Below are 21,670 nucleotides of genomic sequence, written 5' to 3' on the forward strand. Positions count from 1 at the left end.
CTTCCCGTCATTTGGAAAAAGGTAATAGACTTTGTTGGTGATAACATTGAAGAAATGTACTTTTTAGATCATTAAATATTGCGTTCTATCAGTTCATTCCATTTTAATAAAACAGTATTGCTCTTATGAGAACAGGGTTGCCATATCTAACGGCTCTGCTCAACACCATCACAGGTAAACGGCGGAACATATATTTTTAATTCAGTATTTAAGTTCAAGATAAAAAGCGGAAGAAACTAAGCTACAAATTATTTTTATAAACTAAAGGGGCCGGGGGGTTTACAGGGGCTATTTTCGGTTTGTACAGAATCAGAGATAAACCACGGCACAAAAATCCTTCAACATTGAAGTGTAAGGCAAATTGAGCGAGAAAATAGAAAAATAATATTTTTATGGGCTCGAGGGGTGAGGGATGCATTTAATTGCGTTTAATAAATTTCCCCAGGCAACGCGGCGTACTACTGTGCTGTCATATCGCTCACGAAATAATAACACAAATTAAATGCGGTCGTGAAAAAAAGGTGGTAAAATTAAAATGCGCTGAAGAAAGAACAGCTAAATAACAAAACCAAGCACAGATAAAACACATGGAAATTATTTTAACAGTACAAGTTATGCCATGACGTATCGCTGCACAGTACAACACCAAAATCTTCACTGACGATTTCTGTACAGTACGAAAATAATAGAAGACAGACAAATACAATGCAATATACAACAAATTCGCACTCAAAAATGACAAGTACGTACTGATTTAAAGCCTAAAACACACACGCAACAAGTAAATACTGTAGATGACTTCACTACAGAAGTGAGCTGCCGGCCACGGTGCCTTCCTTCCCTCTTCCTTGTCTATTACTTCCAATCTTCCCATCCCCCCACGAAGCCCCTGTACAGCAGAACAGGTGAAGCCGCCCGAGCGAGGTACTGGTCATCCTCCCCAGTTGTATCCCCGACTAAATGTCTCACGCTCCAGGACACTGCCCCAGAGGCGGTAGAAGTGGGATCCCCCACCGAGTCCGCTGGAGGGCAAATAAACAATAAACAATAAATAAGACTAAGGACCGAATTCATAGACAACACTTATACATAAGTGTTCCTTATAAGTCAGGTTTCATTTCATACTACCTACGTAAGTGTCCCACTTATTGCTATAAGTGGACCTCCCATATACACTTAAGTAACTCACTTACGTTGCAGCAAGATGGAGGATAATGATTTTGCTGAATATGTTGCATTTCATTCACAGAATGCTTTCCGTGCACACAGTAGAGATGGAAAATCCTGTAGAAATGTAATGTGACCAACACTTTAAAGAAGGTTTTGTTTCAGTAAAGTGAGAATTGTGAATGTTCTTGTTCCTTTGATTGAGAGAGTGAACATAACCTCTGGAGGACTGACTACCTCACCATTAATGAAGATATTGTTTTGAGATTTTATGCCACCTTAATTTCAGGTTATTATTATTATTATTATTATTATTATTATTATTATTATTATTATTATTATTATTATTATTATTATTCCTGTTTCCGAATGGGTCTACTATGGACCACGTTAAGCATCATTCATTTATGGTTCTTCCTCTTTCTATCGGCCCAGTACTTCTTCATCCTTTCGGAGTGGGCTTCTTTACATTCTCGTGACCAGTTGTTGCCGGTCCGTTTTTTACTAATTTGATCTTATAAAATCCCTTAATTTTGTTGATGATTTTTCTGTATTCCTGTCTGTTGTATACTACCTGCTGTGATATATTATTTTCCTCCATATCCTCCTTGACCCCTTTAAGCCAGCTAGTTTGTGTCTTCCTCTTCTCCATGTATTCCAGAATTCGCTTGGCTGTTCTCTCTGGTGGCATTCTTTTAATGTGTCCGTAGAAGCAGAGTCTTCTCTTCTTGAAGGATATTATTATTATTATTATTATTATTATTATTATTATTATTATTATTATTATTATTATTATTATTATTATTATTTTCAAGATCATCATTACCGGTATTTCGGTTAATTAATTCGAAACTTGTTATAGTTGATAAGTTATCAAGACTGTAGGCCTATGGAATAGTAAAGGTACAAGAAAAATGAACTAGTTACATTACCACCATTTATTTTAAGTTGATTTGTGCTAATTATATCAGGTACCAGGTTATCAACCAATCATTTGCCGAATTATATCAGAAGTTTCTGAAATTATGGCATCGTACACATTAAAACATACTACGGCGTTTACGTTTACGGTTACCTACGTATATATTTTTCAAATTATTAAAAGCGTTGTAAGGCTAGATATTCTACATTTGGATGAATATTTGTATAGGTTCGATTCCCTGGATAACTATAAACATATTATATTAAGAAGAAAATTAGACTGGACATTTTCGTAGTTTGCATTGTCCACAACAAGGTTTTCAGACGTCATTCATATTCTGATGGGAAACTGCGTCGATCTGCTTGTTCTATATTATGTGCATGTTCTTGCAGGTGCCGTCTCAGATCGCTGTTTTGTTATCCATTCTGATAACCAAATACAATATAGACGATCTTTTAACCTCAAAAATGTCGCGCGTGGTCGTGCGATGTCCTTCGATAAGCAAAACGCAATAGATCATCCCACTATTCGGTAGCCAGAACTACACGATCCAGGAAGCATGGGCATAATATACAGCATTGCCACATCTCCAGTGATTACTTACTGTATCAGTGAGTGTGTTCTTTAAATGCTGTCTATGAAATGTAAACTCATAATTCAATACTCCTTTTTTTGCTAGTTGCTTTACGTCGCACCGACAGAGATAGGTCTTATGGCGACGATGGGATAGGAAAGGGCTAGGAGTGGAAAGGAAGCGGCCGTGGCCTTAATTAAGGTACAGCCCCAGCATTTGCCTGGTGTGAAAATGGGAAACCACGGAAAACCATCTTCAGGGCTGCCGACAGTGGGGTTCGAACCTACTATCTCCCGAATACTGGATACTGGCCGCACTTAAGCGACTGCAGCTATCGAGCTCGGTCAATACTTATTATAAGTGATCCCTTATTATTTAAGGGTTCCACTTATATGTAAGTGCTGACTATGAATTCGGCCCTAATTCACTGACATTGACTGAACTACTTACTACAATTCCACAGACGTGAAACACTCACTACAATGTTGTACCTTTCTTTTTGTGGTTACATTGCAAATTGTGTTGGATCAACTAGAAAAATACTTTCTCATTTCCAGTTGATGTTGAAATACCAAAACGGGATGTCAATTTGACAGCTTCTACAGTGACTGTCAAAACACATACCCAGAAGTGATGTATAAAGTTGAACACGATGCGCGATTACTGTTCCAATTCAATTGCTTGCGTATGTAAACTGATCGCCATGAAATATTACCCTAACTCGGTTACGAACCTCGTAATAGGGGGCTAATTACTCCTCGAGGGAGTCCATCGCTCTGGAATAAAACATCAATAATGGACGATGCTGGCCAGACACCGCCTCACCTGCAGCCCAGCAAACAGCGGTAGATAGCAAAACGCGATTATAGGTTACTGCCTAGAAGCCATGGATTATATCAGACACGATAAGAGTTATGTGTGGGAAGTTCTGCCAGAGAATGATATATGATTTAAATCCACCCAGATAGGACACCAATGTCGTAACAAAGTTTCTTATCAAATTTATCAAATGATGATGATTATGATGTTGATGAAGATTATCAGCACGAGAAATATTATTATTATTATTATTATTATTATTATTATTATTATTATTATTATTATTATTATTATTATTATTATTATTATTATTATGTCGCTAGGGGCATCAAGAAACTCGTTAAGTCTTGTTACATTTGGCAGTAAACTTTGATTTGAGGCCAGAATTCCCTCATTCTTTCTGAGTGAACCTACTTGCGTTCCTCTGTCCAAGGGAATTATTATTATTATTAGCTAGCCCATCCTGGCTCCACGCGATTCGCCTTACATATTAAATATCTCCCGTATATACCACGTCACGTGACTCTACCCAAACATATTTTCTTTGAAAGTAACACGTGACAGGGCCACAGTTTACTATGAGAAAAAATATTCAGCGCTCAATTCTAGACCTGTAACGTTTAGAGTTTGGCCCTATGCTTTGTTAACGGTCATACTGAAACATACTGTTGCTGGAAACTGTTGCCTTTTAAACTAAAATGCTAAGTCGGTGGTTATCATTAGTATTCGAAGGATCAAAACAGTTTCACCGGCTCCACACCCAAGGAGTAGAATTTTTTTAACGATTTGATTACCAACCTTGTGCCATTGCATAATTTTGGTGTGTTTAGGTTACGGGGCAATAATGTAGCAACCCACCTTTAAAATCAGTTTGTGGAGAGTAGTTCCAGGATGAGCCAAAGAATGTAAAAATTCAGTTGGATAAATGTACCGCTTATTCTGTATCCATTACAGTATCAAAATGGTTAGAATGTTCAGCCGTGAATTACGATTCTACCATAGCTTACAAAATTATTGGAATCACATTATGATATTGCTGTGCATGCCTGCTGCGATCTCTGAGCATACGACGTTCTCTATCAACAGACGTTTCTCAATCTCTTTGGGACGTACGTCTTTCATAATCTTGAGATAATCCTTTCGTTCCAGGGAAGTTCCCTTATCTCTCCGCAAAGATTGGTTTGCCCTCTTTGTCTCTAAACGGTCTTACCTGCCATCATAACTTTCATTCGCATATTAGCACAATTAGAACGAAACAAAACCAACGACTTTATAACAATCTGCATTATATTGCTCAACGCGGCCATTCACTGCAAGATACAAAACTCGTCTTATACGCAGCGCAACCAGCCAAATTATAAGCTAGCCGAATTGCCTGCTTGATATAAACCGTGATTTTCAGTCTCATAGGCAGCGCCAGCGGAAATATCCCAGACAACGCCAAACAAAAATAGCATATTTCCCGTCTTAAAGATGGCTGACAGTAAGGGCAGGCTCTGTGACCTAGGCAACACCGTGAATACAAAGTAGAGTGGTGGTGGTGGTGGTGGTGGTGGTGGTGGTGGTTATTATCGTTTTAAGAGGAAATACATCCTCTATCTAACACTAATCAGAGAGAAAAAATGGAAGGGATCCGACACTTCGAAAAATGAAGGTATCGGCCAAGGAAAGACAAGGGCCACAGAGGGCGTGAAAATGAAAGACTCCCTAGCCCTCGTAAACCTAATAGCGTCGGGATCGGAAAAGAACAAGAGTTGACCAAGGAAGGTCGAATAGGATAGGTGAAAGTGAGGAGCCTGGCACAAGTAAGTAAAAGAAATTCCAGGACTCAGGTAAGGGCCCCGTGGTCGCCAACCCACGCTCCAAAGTTTGGAGCCCCTGCGGCCCCTTTCAGTCGCCTCTTACGACAGACAGGGGATACCGTAGGTGTTATTCTACTGCCCCCACCCACAAGGGGACAAAGTAGAGTACACATCATCTTCGTGGTGTCCATGGTAGTGATGGCAAAACAAACTGGGTGGCCATATTAATTAATTAATTAATATATTTCCCTTGACTTTCCAAGAAATGCAAGATTTTTCCTATATTTTTGAGGCGATTTGGAAGATTCTGGTACAAACTGCACCTTTTAACTCCCTCTGGTTTAAGAGCTTGAGTTGTGTGAAACATACACGTTAACGTTATACATATATATATATTATATATTATTTATTCGCTGGGGCCATCGAGGGCCACGTTAAGTCTTATTACATTTGACAGTAAACTTTGATTTCTCTTGAGGCCAGAATTATCTCATTCTTTCTGATTGGACCTGCTTACGTTCCTGTGTACAAGGGTGGGTGGGTGGGTGGGTGGGTGGGTTTGTTTGTTTGTTTGTTTGTTTGTTTGTTTGTTTGTTTGTTTGTTTGTTTGTTTGTTTGTTTGTTTGTTTGTTTGTTTGTTTGTTTGTTTGTTTGTTTGTTTGTTTGTTTGTTTGTTTGTTTGTTTGTTTGTTTGTTTGTTTGTTTGTTTGTTTGTTTGTTTGTTTGTTTGTTTGTTTGTTTGTTTGTTTGTTTGTTTGTTTGTTTGTTTGTTTGTTTGTTTGTTTGTTTGTTTGTTTGTTTGTTTGTTTGTTTGTTTGTTTGTTTGTTTGTTTGTTTGTTTGTTTGTTTGTTTGTTTGTTTGTTTGTTTGTTTGTTTGTTTGTTTGTTTGTTTGTTTGTTTGTTTGTTTGTTTGTTTGTTTGTTTGTTTGTTTGTTTGTTTGTTTGTTTGTTTGTTTGTTTGTTTGTTTGTTTGTTTGTTTGTTTGTTTGTTTGTTTGTTTGTTTGTTTGTTTGTTTGTTTGTTTGTTTGTTTGTTTGTTTGTTTGTTTGTTTGTTTGTTTGTTTGTTTGTTTGTTTGTTTGTTTGTTTGTTTGTTTGTTTGTTTGTTTGTTTGTTTGTTTGTTTGTTTGTTTGTTTGTTTGTTTGTTTGTTTGTTTGTTTGTTTGTTTGTTTGTTTGTTTGTTTGTTTGTTTGTTTGTTTGTTTGTTTGTTTGTTTGTTTGTTTGTTTGTTTGTTTGTTTGTTTGTTTGTTTGTTTGTTTGTTTGTTTGTTTGTTTGTTTGTTTGTTTGTTTGTTTGTTTGTTTGTTTGTTTGTTTGTTTGTTTGTTTGTTTGTTTGTTTGTTTGTTTGTTTGTTTGTTTGTTTGTTTGTTTGTTTGTTTGTTTGTTTGTTTGTTTGTTTGTTTGTTTGTTTGTTTGTTTGTTTGTTTGTTTGTTTGTTTGTTTGTTTGTTTGTTTGTTTGTTTGTTTGTTTGTTTGTTTGTTTGTTTGTTTGTTTGTTTGTTTGTTTGTTTGTTTGTTTGTTTGTTTGTTTGTTTGTTTGTTTGTTTGTTTGTTTGTTTGTTTGTTTGTTTGTTTGTTTGTTTGTTTGTTTGTTTGTTTGTTTGTTTGTTTGTTTGTTTGTTTGTTTGTTTGTTTGTTTGTTTGTTTGTTTGTTTGTTTGTTTGTTTGTTTGTTTGTTTGTTTGTTTGTTTGTTTGTTTGTTTGTTTGTTTGTTTGTTTGTTTGTTTGTTTGTTTGTTTGTTTGTTTGTTTGTTTGTTTGTTTGTTTGTTTGTTTGTTTGTTTGTTTGTTTGTTTGTTTGTTTGTTTGTTTGTTTGTTTGTTTGTTTGTTTGTTTGTTTGTTTGTTTGTTTGTTTGTTTTTGGTTCGAATTGACCACTTAGGATCACGCTACATTTTCACTTTTTTATTTGTCTGAAGTCTCCTCTTCCTCCAGAACGCCTTCATATGGGCGCCGTGCTATTTCTTCTGTTCTTCCATCCACGCTCTTCCAATCTTTGCAGTTCTTTCGACTTGAAACCCTCCCAAATTTTGAATTATGGTCCGAAATGTTTACCTGTCTAACATCTGAACTTCCTTGATGTTGGACTTCTGTAGATCTTTACGAATTTCCTCAATCCATGCCTTCGTTGTCTTCTTGTTCCACAGGTAGTCGAATAACGTTTTGGTTAGTCTGGTTTTGTCCATTCTGTACATATTATTATTATTATTAGTATTATTATTATTATTATTTTTTTATAGCCCAACTATTATTTATTTATTTATTTATTTATTTATTTATTTATTTATTTATTTATTTATTTATTTATTTATTTATTTATTTATTTATTTTATTTATTGCCTGTAACAGACCACAGCTCCAATTATAATGCAATTTATTTTATGCACACATCATATAAAGAATTTACAAAGCAAAACACAAAGGTGAAAGTGCGCAAGAAAGAAATCCAAACACACTCATATAAAATAAAACTAAACTGAAATTTTGGAAATTTTCTTAGAAAGATTAAAGTATAACGCAAGTTCATCATTGAAATGTGTAATGTCGGGCACTAAGGAATAATCTTTAACAATATATTGATATACGTTAATAAATAAAATCCCCTGGCGTTATCGGAAGAGAGGGGCCATTGGCGTACCAAGCGACCGCTGCTCAACCCGAAGGCCTGCAGACTACTTTATTTTCTCGTGTAATTCGGGAATATTTCTAGCTGTATCATCTGTCTTAAAAAGTGATTTCTTTCAACATTCCCCATATGTAGTCATGTAAGGCCGTGAGATCCCGGGAGCAGGAAGGGTATGGAAATAGAGTTCCACGAGAAATGAGGTGATCTCCAAAGTGTCGGCTGTAGCTGTCTCCAACTTGATGCATGCAATGTAGTTGGAGGGGTAAATTTCTGGATCTACAAAAACAGCCCAAATCGCGCACGAATGGGGTAATAATGAAGTCTCTGTATACTATCTGGTTTACTTCTTCTGGATTCCGTGCAGCACTCCAGACAAAACGAGAGCACTACACGATATAAATAAAATTCAACAACTACCAATAGAAACGGTCACAATTTTACTTTTTGCCAAGATAATGCCAATTCTGACATAAAGACATGAATTCCTTTAGCTCAAATTAATCAGCAAAAGACCTAAATATTGTATGCTCTGGGCCAGTCAAAATATACGCTTTCAAGATTGGCAATCTTCCCAAATCGATGACCTCAGAATAAAGCACGATCAGCCATCTACAGTCAACTCAACCAAAATGCTAGAAGAACGGCAACGAAAGAGAAATTACGTCTGAAGTGAATTTTACGCAACAGATTCTATGTTGACGACAGTGTGAAAAGAACTAACTACGACCTCACACACATCGTCACACGCTTCAGTAATAATAATCTAGCCCATAATACACAAAAAGGTGAGGATATGGGGAAGGTAGAAAGGAAAATTTTACGTAAGATATTAGATCCTAGGAGAGAGGTGACATATGGAAGAAAAGAAAGAATGAAGAACTGTAGAAACATATTAATGAACTGAGTGATTAGATGAGAAAGAAACAACTGAAGTTTGCTGGACACATTCATCGATTGAGTAACGACAGATTGGCGAAGAGTGCATGGGAGTACACTAGGAAACGCAAGAGCACCACAACCTGGACGAAAGAAGTTATCAAAGATCTTACTGAACTAGGTCTAACCACCGAGAGCATGTTCAGAAACAAATTCCAGAAAATAGAAACCAAAGAAGCAGACCGACATAGGAAGCCCAGGAGACAAAATATGAAGAGGTTTCGGGAGCAGAAGAGACAGGAAGCTAAGAAGCAGAAGCATAATCTAAGCGTTGTCCATAGAAAGCCAAAACGAATGTCAATAACAATAATCATAATAATAATTGCTTTACGTCCCGTACACGACACTTACGGTTTTTGGAGACGCCGCGATGCCGAAATTAGTCCCGCAGGTGTGTTCTTTTACATGCCAGTAAATCTATCAACACGAGGCTGACGTATTTGAGCACCTTCAAATACCACCGGACTGATCCAGGTTCGAACCTGCCAAGTTGGGGGCAAAAGGCAAGCGCCTCAACCATCTGAACCACTCAGTCCGGCGTCACACGCTTCGCCGTAGATTGTTTTCACCATAAAGTATGAATGAACAAATATTTACATGATTCAAATATACTGTAGATTGTATTTATAAATTATGCAAGAAATACTGTCACCGGTATCACGTCAAGAACTGTAAATTGCAAGTGAAATCGTTGTTTCAACCTTCGTAACTCTGAATGTATATCTTATTGACCATTGGCTGCATTCTTCTAAGAATACACTTTTGACAGACCAAAAATGCAATTTTTCGATTTATTCTCCTCATTTAAAATTGAACTTTTCTCTTTATAACGTGAAGCCATGTCACCCAAGCAAGCCCTTTATCGGTACATTTATTGCTCGTTTCCCTGAAAACTCTGAAAGTGTTAAAGATATTAAGATGAAATTTTTGAAGCATTTATATGTCGTAGAGCAGAAGAAGATATACTAGAATTATAGAGCTAGTTTCGTTGGTTAAGTTTAAAAAAATTAAAATGAAAATTAATGAGAAAATTGTCTACTTGAAAATAAGTCCATGAAAAAAGTTTACACTTGATGGACTTCACTGATTCTAGTACATGTTGTAGCTATAATATTATTAATCATAATAAAAGTATCATAAAAAATATTCATGTGTTTGGAAATCATCACGGAAACTGTAAAACAGTGGTCATGATAATTAATTAAATTAATTCATTAATTAATTAATTTCATACAATGGCATAGGTTTATATGATCTCTAAATATGTAGGCATATTATTAAGGATTAATGTGTTTCTGACACTAAGTTTCCTTTTAATATTAATTTCCGTTGCTGCGAAAAAAAAGTTTAACACGCCCCACTTTTCCAAGTACAAAGATGTAGGTTCCCCATTAAAATAATTAATATTCCATGACCGGACACGTAATAAGTTTAATTGGAGAAGTCACCAATGATTCTTAATTGTGGCGACGGTTCTTGGACACCTTGTTGTCCCCTTTCGTTGACATTTTGACTTGTTAACGCCACCCGACATTGTTCTGTTATTTGGCATCTCTGTATTAAATCGCTCCTCATGCTGTTCTTCAACGTGAAGAAAACTCGGTGTATTCTGACGCCCCACTACGTATGGCCAGAAATAATTTTCCACGATTAACAGCTTCTCCTGTGTTGTGAGAACCAGAATTGCAGAAATCAACATAAAAATTGAAGGGGGACCAACACCTTTAATGACTAAAAACCACACTTAATGGCATAATTTCTTTCTCAGCAGCAGAAAGTGTGACTAAAATGAAATTTGAGGAGAAAATGGTTGTTCAAAACCTTATATTACGAATAATGAACCGGAAAGAAAGATTATAGCCAAGAATTCAATTATACGCTAAAGCAAATACGAATATATTTAACGTAAAGCAGCTCCTTGCCCTTGAAGTATAAAAATATATTAACAGAAATAAAAATATATGTGAGAACATTAAACATGAATATTCAACCCAAACTTAGCATAAAAAACGCAATTTCGGGTACTTCATTCCAAACTTATTTAATGCCCTTTCAGGTTCTTTACATGCTACTTCATTAAGGCAGAAAATGAGTCTTAAGCGTCTAAAATCCTGTATCATGGACAATAAAAATATTCTTGAAGAAATTACTAAATGAAAATATCACGTCATCATATTCAGTTTTTTCGATGCTCCACCATGTGCTGTTGATCATAACCATCATTCACTCATACTCGTATTTCAGGCATCATTGTTAAATATATTTCTTTCTATATAATTAACATTCTAAATTACCATACACAAGGTTTCACCTTACGTGGTATTTTACTGATATCCTGACTCGACTCTGTTGAGGTTGGTGTGATTTTCTTATGTGTATTATTATTATTATTATTATTATTATTATTAATATATTTAATATGTGAAAGAGATAGTTATAAGTTCAATTTATTTTAAGTATTAATAGGCTATGGTCATAATACAACTGTAATATATGTAAGATTAAGTTACAAGATTATTTTTAAGTATTATTGTTATTAGAAGAGTTATGTATATAAGAAACAGAGTCCTCCAAATATTTAAACAACGTAATGAGTGAATAAATACTACTACTACTGCTACTACTAAAAATATAAAATTCTTTCCCAACATGTAATTGTAATGTAGTGCATGTCGTTACAGAAAATCAGGTATTCGATGTGGCGGCAGTAAAATGTACACACATTCTCATCATACCATTCATCAATATCAATGTTTTTAATAATTATTTTTTAAATCCACTTATAATTTTTATCATAGAATAAGTGAATTATTTGAAGTATTAATACAGTATTTTTATCGAGTTGTTTTAGGCACTAAAATTTTGTTCAAATTTCCACAAAAATATTTTATATTAAACTTTAAAAGAGAGAGCTTCAATTCTGCTATGGGTTTTTCTTCTATACACACTGCAGAAGAGTAAAATATTAACTGAGTATCTTGAAAATTCCGGAAGTTATCTGGGAAACAATTTCGAAGAAAATGTTTTACATAAAACTAGCGACAAACTTACTCAAGTGTTGGAAAGCTTCTTGAATATAAAAGGCTAAGATGAGTGATGGTCCTGCCCTCTTCAAGTCATAACGTGGAAAGTATTATTGATATCGACGAATCAAAAAGGATATTTCACAGCACATGAAAAAATTAAAATTACATTATTGGTCCGACGTTCATTCACAATAGCTTAACAATTATATACAATAAATAAATACTCCGTTGCAAATGAAATGTGGAGAGCATATGAGCAGTAGTTTCAGTGTTGTTTGCCGCATATTACTAACTATCAACTACAAATCAAAACTTACTAAAAATACTCTATGTGGAGTTACTGCAGTTCTACAGAAGATTGTCATTTACCAAGTATTACTCTGATCATTACAGCTACTCAGTATTGACTGAACTACCTACTATACTTTCTAATGATACTCTTAAAACAGCAAGATTCAAACTAAGAACATACTTGTTCTATGGCTAAAAGGAAATTTCAGACCAAGTTGACTCGGCAAACCTGTGGCAGATACGATACCTCTACTACTAACTGAAGAAGGACGAAACTCGCTAGTCTTATATCTTGTTCCCTATTTCTGAAACTCCCTGTTTAGTTTGTAATAATCCTTCGTTTAACAGTTTTTCTGCATATCCAGTGATGTAAAAGTGTATTAGATTTATTTACATTCTTTCTCAGTTTTGTTATAATATTAAAATAATTATAAAAATATACCAGGTCGACTGTCAGTGCAATACTTTCTACTTATAAGTGAGCCGCATGCGCTAATGATAGCTGGGTTATATAATAACTGATTTTCGCAGGGGTACTATTACCTGCAGGTAGGTTTCTTCAGAATACGAGGAGATAACAACCGGACAGCCGCTCACTGCGTGTTCCTCAACGCTACCTGCCGTGTACCCCCTTGCGTTAAAAATAGTAGTAGGCTCGTATTTGGTTCAGCAGCACTACAGTTGCTGACAACATATCGACAATGTCTGTGTGTTCAGCAACGGCGAATAACAGGCATACATTTAATCTATGGAGAATCTGGTCGGAATGCAGCCGAAGCTCAGCTCGTAGGCGGTACGCGCAACAGTTTCCTAATAGTCGCCTGCATTCTGTACTCTTCTATCCCCTAATACAGCTGCAGTTATGAGCTAATAGATCGTTTACGGTACACATAGGCAACTTTCTTGTGTAAAATGCCTGTACATGAATAAATTAATGAATCCTTGGCGGATTTACAGAACGTGTGTTGTAAAATGACTGCTATTTGTTTCACATCTGAAATATAGCACGTTATAGTGCTCCTTTGTAAACTAGCGATTAGGCAATCCATTCATCATCAATGCATACGGGACGCTTGTAAGTAGAAAGTACGGGGCAGGAGGGACACATGGTTGATTTATTGCAACTACTATTAGAAATAAATGAGGAGATTATTTATCAATACCACTCAACCTTATTCGTCTATTAATGCCAATCCACGCCATTTCTCCACTGAGAGCACGGAATATACCGCTTATTCCAGCAGGGGGTCTCCTCAATCTCAAGTCTTTCCAGCCCAAAGTTTTCAATAGTATCGTAACATTACTCTTTTGTCTGAACTCACTCTGAACAAATCCTGCTGCTTTTATTTGGATTGCTTCCAGATCTCCAATCAAGTAATCCTGATGAGGGTGTCATACACTGGTTTAGTTGTGGTCTCACCAGTCACTTATATGCCCTCTCTTGTACATTGTTACTACAACCCTAAATTCTCTCGTAAACTCATGCATAGATCTGAAATCTGTATTTACAATGAAGGAGAACGTTCCGTAAATTAACACCCAGTTAATAAGATAACCATTCATTTTGATGAATATTCGTATTTATATCGAATAAATAATTACTACAAAGAAATATCTTAGCATTATGAAGCTGTTTGATTAAATTTACAACGTGACCATTCTCTACTTCATTAACATAGTAAGTAGGCCTATGAATCAAAATACTTTTTTAAATCAGATATTAACAAATACATTATTTCCATACGAAAAATGATATCGATCTATGCCTACGATGAACATGTTTCTATTACTACGAACAGATTTAGAACTTTACATAATATTACGCTAATTACTAGTCTATTTATTATTTGGATATAACTACATTCTTTCCATAATTGTCTTACTTAAAAATTACCAGTCATAATATTATTCTCTGTTTATTACCAAACTCAACATTATACGGATTACATTCTAGGACGGACAAAAGCTACGCTACTCTAAATACTACCCTTTGTAGTCCAATTAGCAAACTGTTAACCGCTGTTATAATATTCTAGATACATTAAATTTTCTCTCAGATACGCTAAAGTATTTGTCTACTGTTTCTCTGTCGAGCAAGCCAAAGTAATACCTTTGTGTTGTCTGTGGTTATGTAATCTTCTTTGCAATGCGCCCTTGTCATTCACGGAGATTATAATGTGGATTCACTGTGCGGGAAAGAAAAGAATAAACAATGATGTGGTAAGTTAAATACAATCTTGCAAGTCAAGCATCTACAGTGGGAAAGAAATTGCCAGGTGATTACAAGTAAAGCGTAACGGCAGTTATTATTGACATAAACAAGCAAATTACAAAATATCACTTGAATATGTATATTATATGGTGCATATACTACAGCTGCTTTTTCCATATTCCGATGAGCTGTAAAAAGAAAGACACATTGACGTAACAAAATGATTTTATCACTAAAATTTAGTAGTTCCTTACTTATTTTTCCACATAATCGCCAAAACAATTTAGTCATTTGTCGTATCGTGACACCAGCTTTCCGATGCCTTCTGCAAAGAACTCTGCTGACAGTGAGGTAATGTGAATCTCGACAGCCTCCTGAAGGTTTGGAGGTTTATGATCAGTGGAACTTTCTACAGCATTCGCAGATATTTCTAGGTATTCCCTATATGCAATTGTGACTCAACAATTAGGATATCGAAAACTTTGTTCACGTTGGGTCCCAACAATTTTGACTGACGATCACAGAACTCAGCGAGTGCGTTAGCCGGATTTACAGAACGTGTGTTGTAAAATGGCTGCTATTTGTTCCATATCTGAAATATAGCACGTTATGGTGCTCCTTTGTAAACTAGCGGTTAGGCAACCCATTCAACATCAGTGCATACGGGACGCTTATAAGTAGAAACTACGGGGCAGGAGGGACACCTGGTAGATTTATTGCAACTTCTATTAGAAATCAATGAGGAGATTATTTATCAACACCACTCAACCTTATTCGTCTTAATCAACCACGCCATTCCTCCACTATCGTTAGTGGCGATGAAACTTGGGTCCTATATGACACTCCAGAAACCAAAGAAAACTCTAAGCAGTGGTTGCATCCTTCTTCTCCAAACAATCCAAAAAAGATTAAACTGACACTGAGCAACAGGAAAACAACGGCTACCGTTTGTCGGGACCATAAATATGTCTCTTGGTGGACTTTATCGTGAAGGAGGCTGTTCAGACGCACATTAACTCACTGGCGGCAAACTTCTTTGCAGAAGGCATTGGAAAAAATATCTAAATGGTTTTTGTGATTATGTGGACAGAAAGTATGAAACTACTAAAGGTTTAGTAATAAAATCATTTCATATGCCAATGTGTCCTTTTCTTATAGCCTATCGGAAGTTGAAAAAATAAACAGACCTCGTATTTAAGAACTGTAACGTTTTGCTCATCTTAATCTCAATTGCATATCTTGAAGATAAACACCACTAACCAAAATATAATGAACTGAAACACCGGATCCCGTGAGATCGAAGTTAAGCAACATTGGGCGTGGTCAAGATTTGGATGGGTTACCAGGCGCTGTTTATGGAAGGGGGTAAGGGAATGGATGAGCGGAAAGGAACTGGCCACCCTACCGTACGTCAACTCCGGCTCAGGCACGCCTCTGCGGAGGTTTGGACATGCCTTCGCGCAGAATATACCCCACTCACACAAAATGCTATAATATTATACCTTTGTAAATAGTTGCTCCATGTAACCCACAAAAGAAGAACAACGCAATTTACAAGACACTTTTATATGGTAGTAAGATGTAAATTACACAATAGTTCAAAGGAGCTACCAAGTTGCGTCTATCCCCTGTGGGTGCGGGACGCAGACGAAGAATACATCCACGCTAACCCTCACCTGATCTAAAGGGGACTAAAAGGGGAGACCAAGGGATGATTGAATTAGAGCCATGAAACTACTTGTGATTAGTACCATCAGGCGGGTAACACCATAGGTCGCCTTTACTTGCGAGTAGTCCCACTATGTCAGGTACACAATAGGTTTGTGATTAGTAGCAGCAGAGAGCGGTTCACTCTGTGTTTACAGTACCTGTGCCACTATATGAGCGACACCGTGGGTCTGCATTGCCTGTGATTAGTACCACTATGTGACGAACACCACCGGTCTGGGTGTTGCCTGTGATTAGTACCACTATGTGACGAACACCACCGGTCTGAGCGTTGCCTGTGATTAGCACCACTATGTGACGAACACCACCGGTCTGAGCGTTGCCTGTGATTAGTACCACTATATGAGCAACACCATGAGTCTGCGTTGCCTGTGATTAGTACCACTATGTGACGAACACCACCGGTCTGAGCGTTGCCTGTTATTAGTACCACTATATGAGCGACACCATGAGTCTGCGTTGCCTGTGATTAGTACCCACTATGTGGGGAAACACCACGGGAATACCGGCGCCCGTGATTTGTACACATGTGTGAGGAACACCATGGGTTTGCATTGCCTGTAAGTGGCGCCATTATATGAGAAACACCATAGGTCTACGTTACCTGTGCGACGTACATGAGCCAAAATATGTGGAACACCGTGAGTCTCCGTTACTTATGATTAGTACCGCTACATGAGAAATACCATGGTTCTACTGTACTAGCGATAAGTACCATTATGAGAGTCCGTTTACCTGGATTTTAGTCCCCATTAGACAAGAAGCATCATCCATTCAAGATTGTAGTTTGGAAGTGGCCCATGGTCAGTACAAAAATTTATTTGAAGAGAGTTTCTGGGAAGCTGGGGCACTGCGGGTTGAATCCACTGATACATTTAAGTTCATAATCATCCATTCATTAATACATCATCATCACGTTTTGTATTCTGGTCGGTGGAGAATTTTGGACTTTTAAAGTGTCATTATATATCGTCTCATTTCGTACCATTAGGGGCCGATGGCCTAGATCTTAGGCCCCTTTAAACAACAAGTACCATCTTCATCAAGCATAAGTTGCGTCTCTTACCATCATGTAATGGACATTCGAGGGAAAGGTCAGCAATCGTTTGCTCAAGATTTTCGCACTGACACTACAGTCTGTATGCCTCGAACTAATCAACAGTATCATGATAGGCATTATCGAAGGCTCGTTAAGCATTGTACACCACCACCTTACATTTCATAGTTGTCAATCTAGTCCATTTTGTGTTATAATCATCCTATAAAACTGTTGCATTACCCTGCCATGATGTAGAAGAAACAAGAAAAGACATGGAGGAAGTCGGCATCAATCCAAAAGAAATCTTTAATAGAGATATATTTCAAGCTAAAATTGATACATTCAAGGGGTTCCACGAAAAACAAAATGAAAAGTCCAAGAACATATGGTCAGAGGAGAGAAAGAAGAACCAGAGTGAAATGGTGAAGTATTTCCGGGAGAAGAAAAAAGGACTAACAAGCAAGTCAGTTGTTTACCGTGATCCAAAATAGCCCAAAATCGAAGAAAGGAGAAGAGGAATCTCACAAATTCAGCAGTACAAGTCAATCACTCTGGAGATATAGCCAACAGAATAGGCTCGAGAACTTCTATAAGAAACTGATATAAAGTATAAGAAATTTCCAGAAATTCTAATAATAGAAACGGGTCGACTAAGCCTCAAATATTTGGGATAAACAATAAATTCAAGAAAACAGTTTAGAGAAATCTGCTGTTCAAGAAAGGATACACAAGAGGGAAATATTATATGGTATAACTAGGAATATCTACAACCAAAATTGTTTACCTAAACGCTTCAAAATAAAACATTACAACACAGTAGTCAAATCGGAATTACAAGAGAGTACAGAATTACAAGCTGAATATATTAGAAGAAGAATATGGAAAATACAGGGTCCGGTAAGAACTACAGAACTGTGGAAATCAAGAAATAATGAACAAATGTCCCTGAACAAAGAAAACATAACAGAAACAATACAGAACAGGCGACTGATACTATTTCTCTTTTGAATATATACACAGAGTGGATGACAATGGGGGCCGGCCCCGTAGTGTAGGGGTAGCATGCTTGCCTCTTACCCGGAGGGCCCGGGTTCGATTCCCGGCCAGGTCACGGATTTTTACCTGCAGCTGAGGGATGGTTCGAGGTCCATTCAGCCTACGTGATTAGAATTAAAGAGCTATCTGACGGTGAGATAGCAGCCCCGGTCTAGAAAACTATGAATAACGGCCAGGGGATTCATCGTGCTGACCACACGACACCTCGTAATCTGCAGGCTTTCGAGATGAACAGCGGGCGCTTGGTAGGCCAAGGCCCTACAAGGGCTATAGTGCAATGGGGTTTGGCTTGGTTTGGATGACAATGGGTTAACCAAATACATCTTCAAATATCTTTGGAACAAGAAATCAACAACAACCTGGATTCATGAAGTCAAGATGTATTTATTTATTTATTTATTTATTTATTTATTTATTTATTTATTTATTTATTTATTTATTTATTTTACAACTTGCTTTACGTCGCACCGACACACGTAGGTCTTTCAGCGACGATGGGATAGAAAAGGCCTAGGAGTGGAAAGGAAGTGTCCTTGGAATTAATTAACGTACAGCCCCAGCATTCGCTTGGCGTGAAAGTGGGGGAAACCGCGGAGAAACATCTTTAGGGTTGCCGGGAGTAGGGTTCGAACCTACTATCTTCCGAATGTAAGCTCACAGCTGCACGACCCTAACAGTAAATCAAATTTGCAAAGAAACAATATAGGAGAACAAGAAGAAAAAGCAACAGAGATAAATTTTTAGAAAGAAAATGTTTAAAAGGAGAAGGAATCCAAGTCCGGGGGGGGGGGAAGAAAACAGGCTCAAAATGTCCCAGGAGAGGAAAAGGAAACATAGTGAGAAGATAAAGGAGTGTTGGAGGAAGAAGGACCAACAAGGGATAAAGCATTAAAAATGGTTCGTGGTTCCTAGAATATCCAAACGGAGAAATAATAACAGGATTGTACGTATGTATACATAGTCATCTTCTGGTAGAAACTCGATGCTTAACATGTACTGCACATCAACAAACGTTTTGCCTCGCCCCTGTAAGTAGAGTTTTGTGTTCCTCGATGGAATATTAATGTGCCACCAGAAAGCCGACTGTTAAATTGCTTATAAACTACAGACAGAACGTCAAACACCAGTGTCACACTGCATTTCACTTGATGTTGTTGCATCAATAAGAAAACATTACTCTAGTATTCTAAACAGTGTAGTGGAAAGATAACTGTTGTATGTCCGGCGCTCCCTTCTCGCTCCGCCAGCCAGCTACACGCGCGCCAGGTGTCATTCTTCTAGCCTCGACGCGCAGCCCTCAGTGCGCGTGCCTGGACCGTCGTGTGTGTACTATAAAGAGGAACTCCCAGCCTGTCCAGATGCCCACTTGTCCCGGTGTCCAGCTCCAGAATACACCCTACGTCGAGCACGGAGGCTACTCCTCTTGAAAATGTGCTTCGGCCAGGTGGACTGAATTTCTGGCAGTACGAGGTCTCACCTCTGGTCACCGCTCCTCTTCCGCTGCCCATATCCAGTCATACTATTACATACCGTCATATTTCCTTAATTGATGCAAGCTCCCTTGGTTTCGCTAAGTAAGAATTCTTCCAACATTGAACTTCCTTTTATGAACTCAGCAAGGAAGGACTTTCCAAAACATTTATGTCAGTACTTCTGATAGTTTTCGACTATCGACTTTTCATATCACAAGGACTATCTTTTCGAGATAGTAGTGGATGTAAATACTGCAAACTTGTATATAGTGTACAAAAGATAGACTCTTTCTCAAGATTCCTAATTCATTTTGCTTCAAGTTAAATTTCAGTTTTATTTGTGTAAATAGTGTATTTTGCATTTGAAGCGAATAAAGAAGTTGTGTTTTGTAAATCTCAACCTTGGTTACAACAATAACGTCGACATTAGATCGTGTTCACACTATCATATTACGTCAAGGATGAGTGTCAAGAAGAGACGTGTACGAATGTGCTGTGGTGAAGACATGGAATAATTTAAAACAACAGGTTGTGTTGAGGAGGTTTTGGCCCGTACAGGACTTCCACTTTCTACAATTTCACTCACCTCTGATCTGCATTTAAGGATGTTACCAAGGTGGCTGTTTCCCTTAACAGTGTATGTTCAATCCTCAGCCCGAAGACTGGTTGGATTCTCAACAGCTCTGCCATCAGCTGTCATAGATGGCCTAGGCATCACTGAAGAGGAGTACTAGGGAAATGAGGATGAGACAGTTTCTCGTTACTTTCCTCACTGAGCCATGGTATTACATATCAGTCTGCCAAGCCCACTGAAATACACGCATCATCCCACACTATGAGCAACATTTTCACACCATTCATAGCAGGGACTGACAATCAGTCAATACTGATCTGCATTTAGGGAAGTCACCCAGGTGGAAGATTCCCTATCTGTTGTTTTCCTAGCCTTTTCCTAAATGATTTCAAAGAAATTGGAAATTTAATTAACATCTCCCTCGGTAAGTTATTCCAATCCCTAACTCCCCTTCCTATAAATGAATATTTGCCCCAATTTGTCCTCTTTAATTCAAACTTTATCTTCATATTGTGATCTTTCCTACTTTTATAAACGCCACTCAAACTTATTCGTCTACTAATGTCATTCCACGCCATCTCTCCGCTGACAGCTCGGAACATACCACTTAGTCGAGCAGCTCTTCTTCTTTCTCTCAATTCCTCCCAACCCAAACTTAGCAACATTTTTGTAACGCTACTCTTTTGTCGGAAATCACCCAGAACAAATCGAGCTGCTTTTCTTTGGATTTTTTTTTTCCAGTTCTTGAATCAGGTAATCCTGGTGAGGGTCCGGACTGCATAAGGAATGACATTACTAGCATCGCTCATATCTCGGTCACTTGCATATCGTCAAAGCCAAGGATATGATTGAGACAGGTCAATGAAAGTAACAAAAATTTTCTAGCCTATACCAGAAGACACAGTACACTGAAAACACTAGATCCCGCCAGCAAAGCCCTTCACCTGGTCTTTTCTTGAATGAAGTTGAAAATTTATCAAACATCACCCTACATCAATTACTCCAATCCATAATACCTCCTACTATTGACGAATATTTGCCCCAATTTGTCCTCTTCAGTTCCAGGTTTAGCTACTCTGAAATTTGAAGGATTTTGGGGGAAATATCAATTTTCATTATTTTTTCTTTAATAAGCCAACGGCCGTAGCCGTGTTGAAACACCAGATCCCGTGAGATCTCCGAAGTTAAGCAACATTGGGCGTGATCAAGATTTGGATGGGTTGCCACGCGCTGTTGGTGGGGGGTAAGGGAATGGAAGAGCGGAAAGGAACTAGCCACCTTACCTCACGTAAACTCCGGCTCAGGCACACCTCTGCGGAGGTCCGGACCTGAATCCGGGCAGCCTACACTCTTACCTTACATTTTGTTTTTCAGTTTACCGGGCGAGTTGGCCGTGCAATTAGGGCCGCGCAGCTGTGAGCTTGC

Source organism: Anabrus simplex, chromosome 13 (assembly GCF_040414725.1).
Source record: "Anabrus simplex isolate iqAnaSimp1 chromosome 13, ASM4041472v1, whole genome shotgun sequence".
Lineage (NCBI taxonomy): Eukaryota > Metazoa > Arthropoda > Insecta > Orthoptera > Tettigoniidae > Anabrus > Anabrus simplex.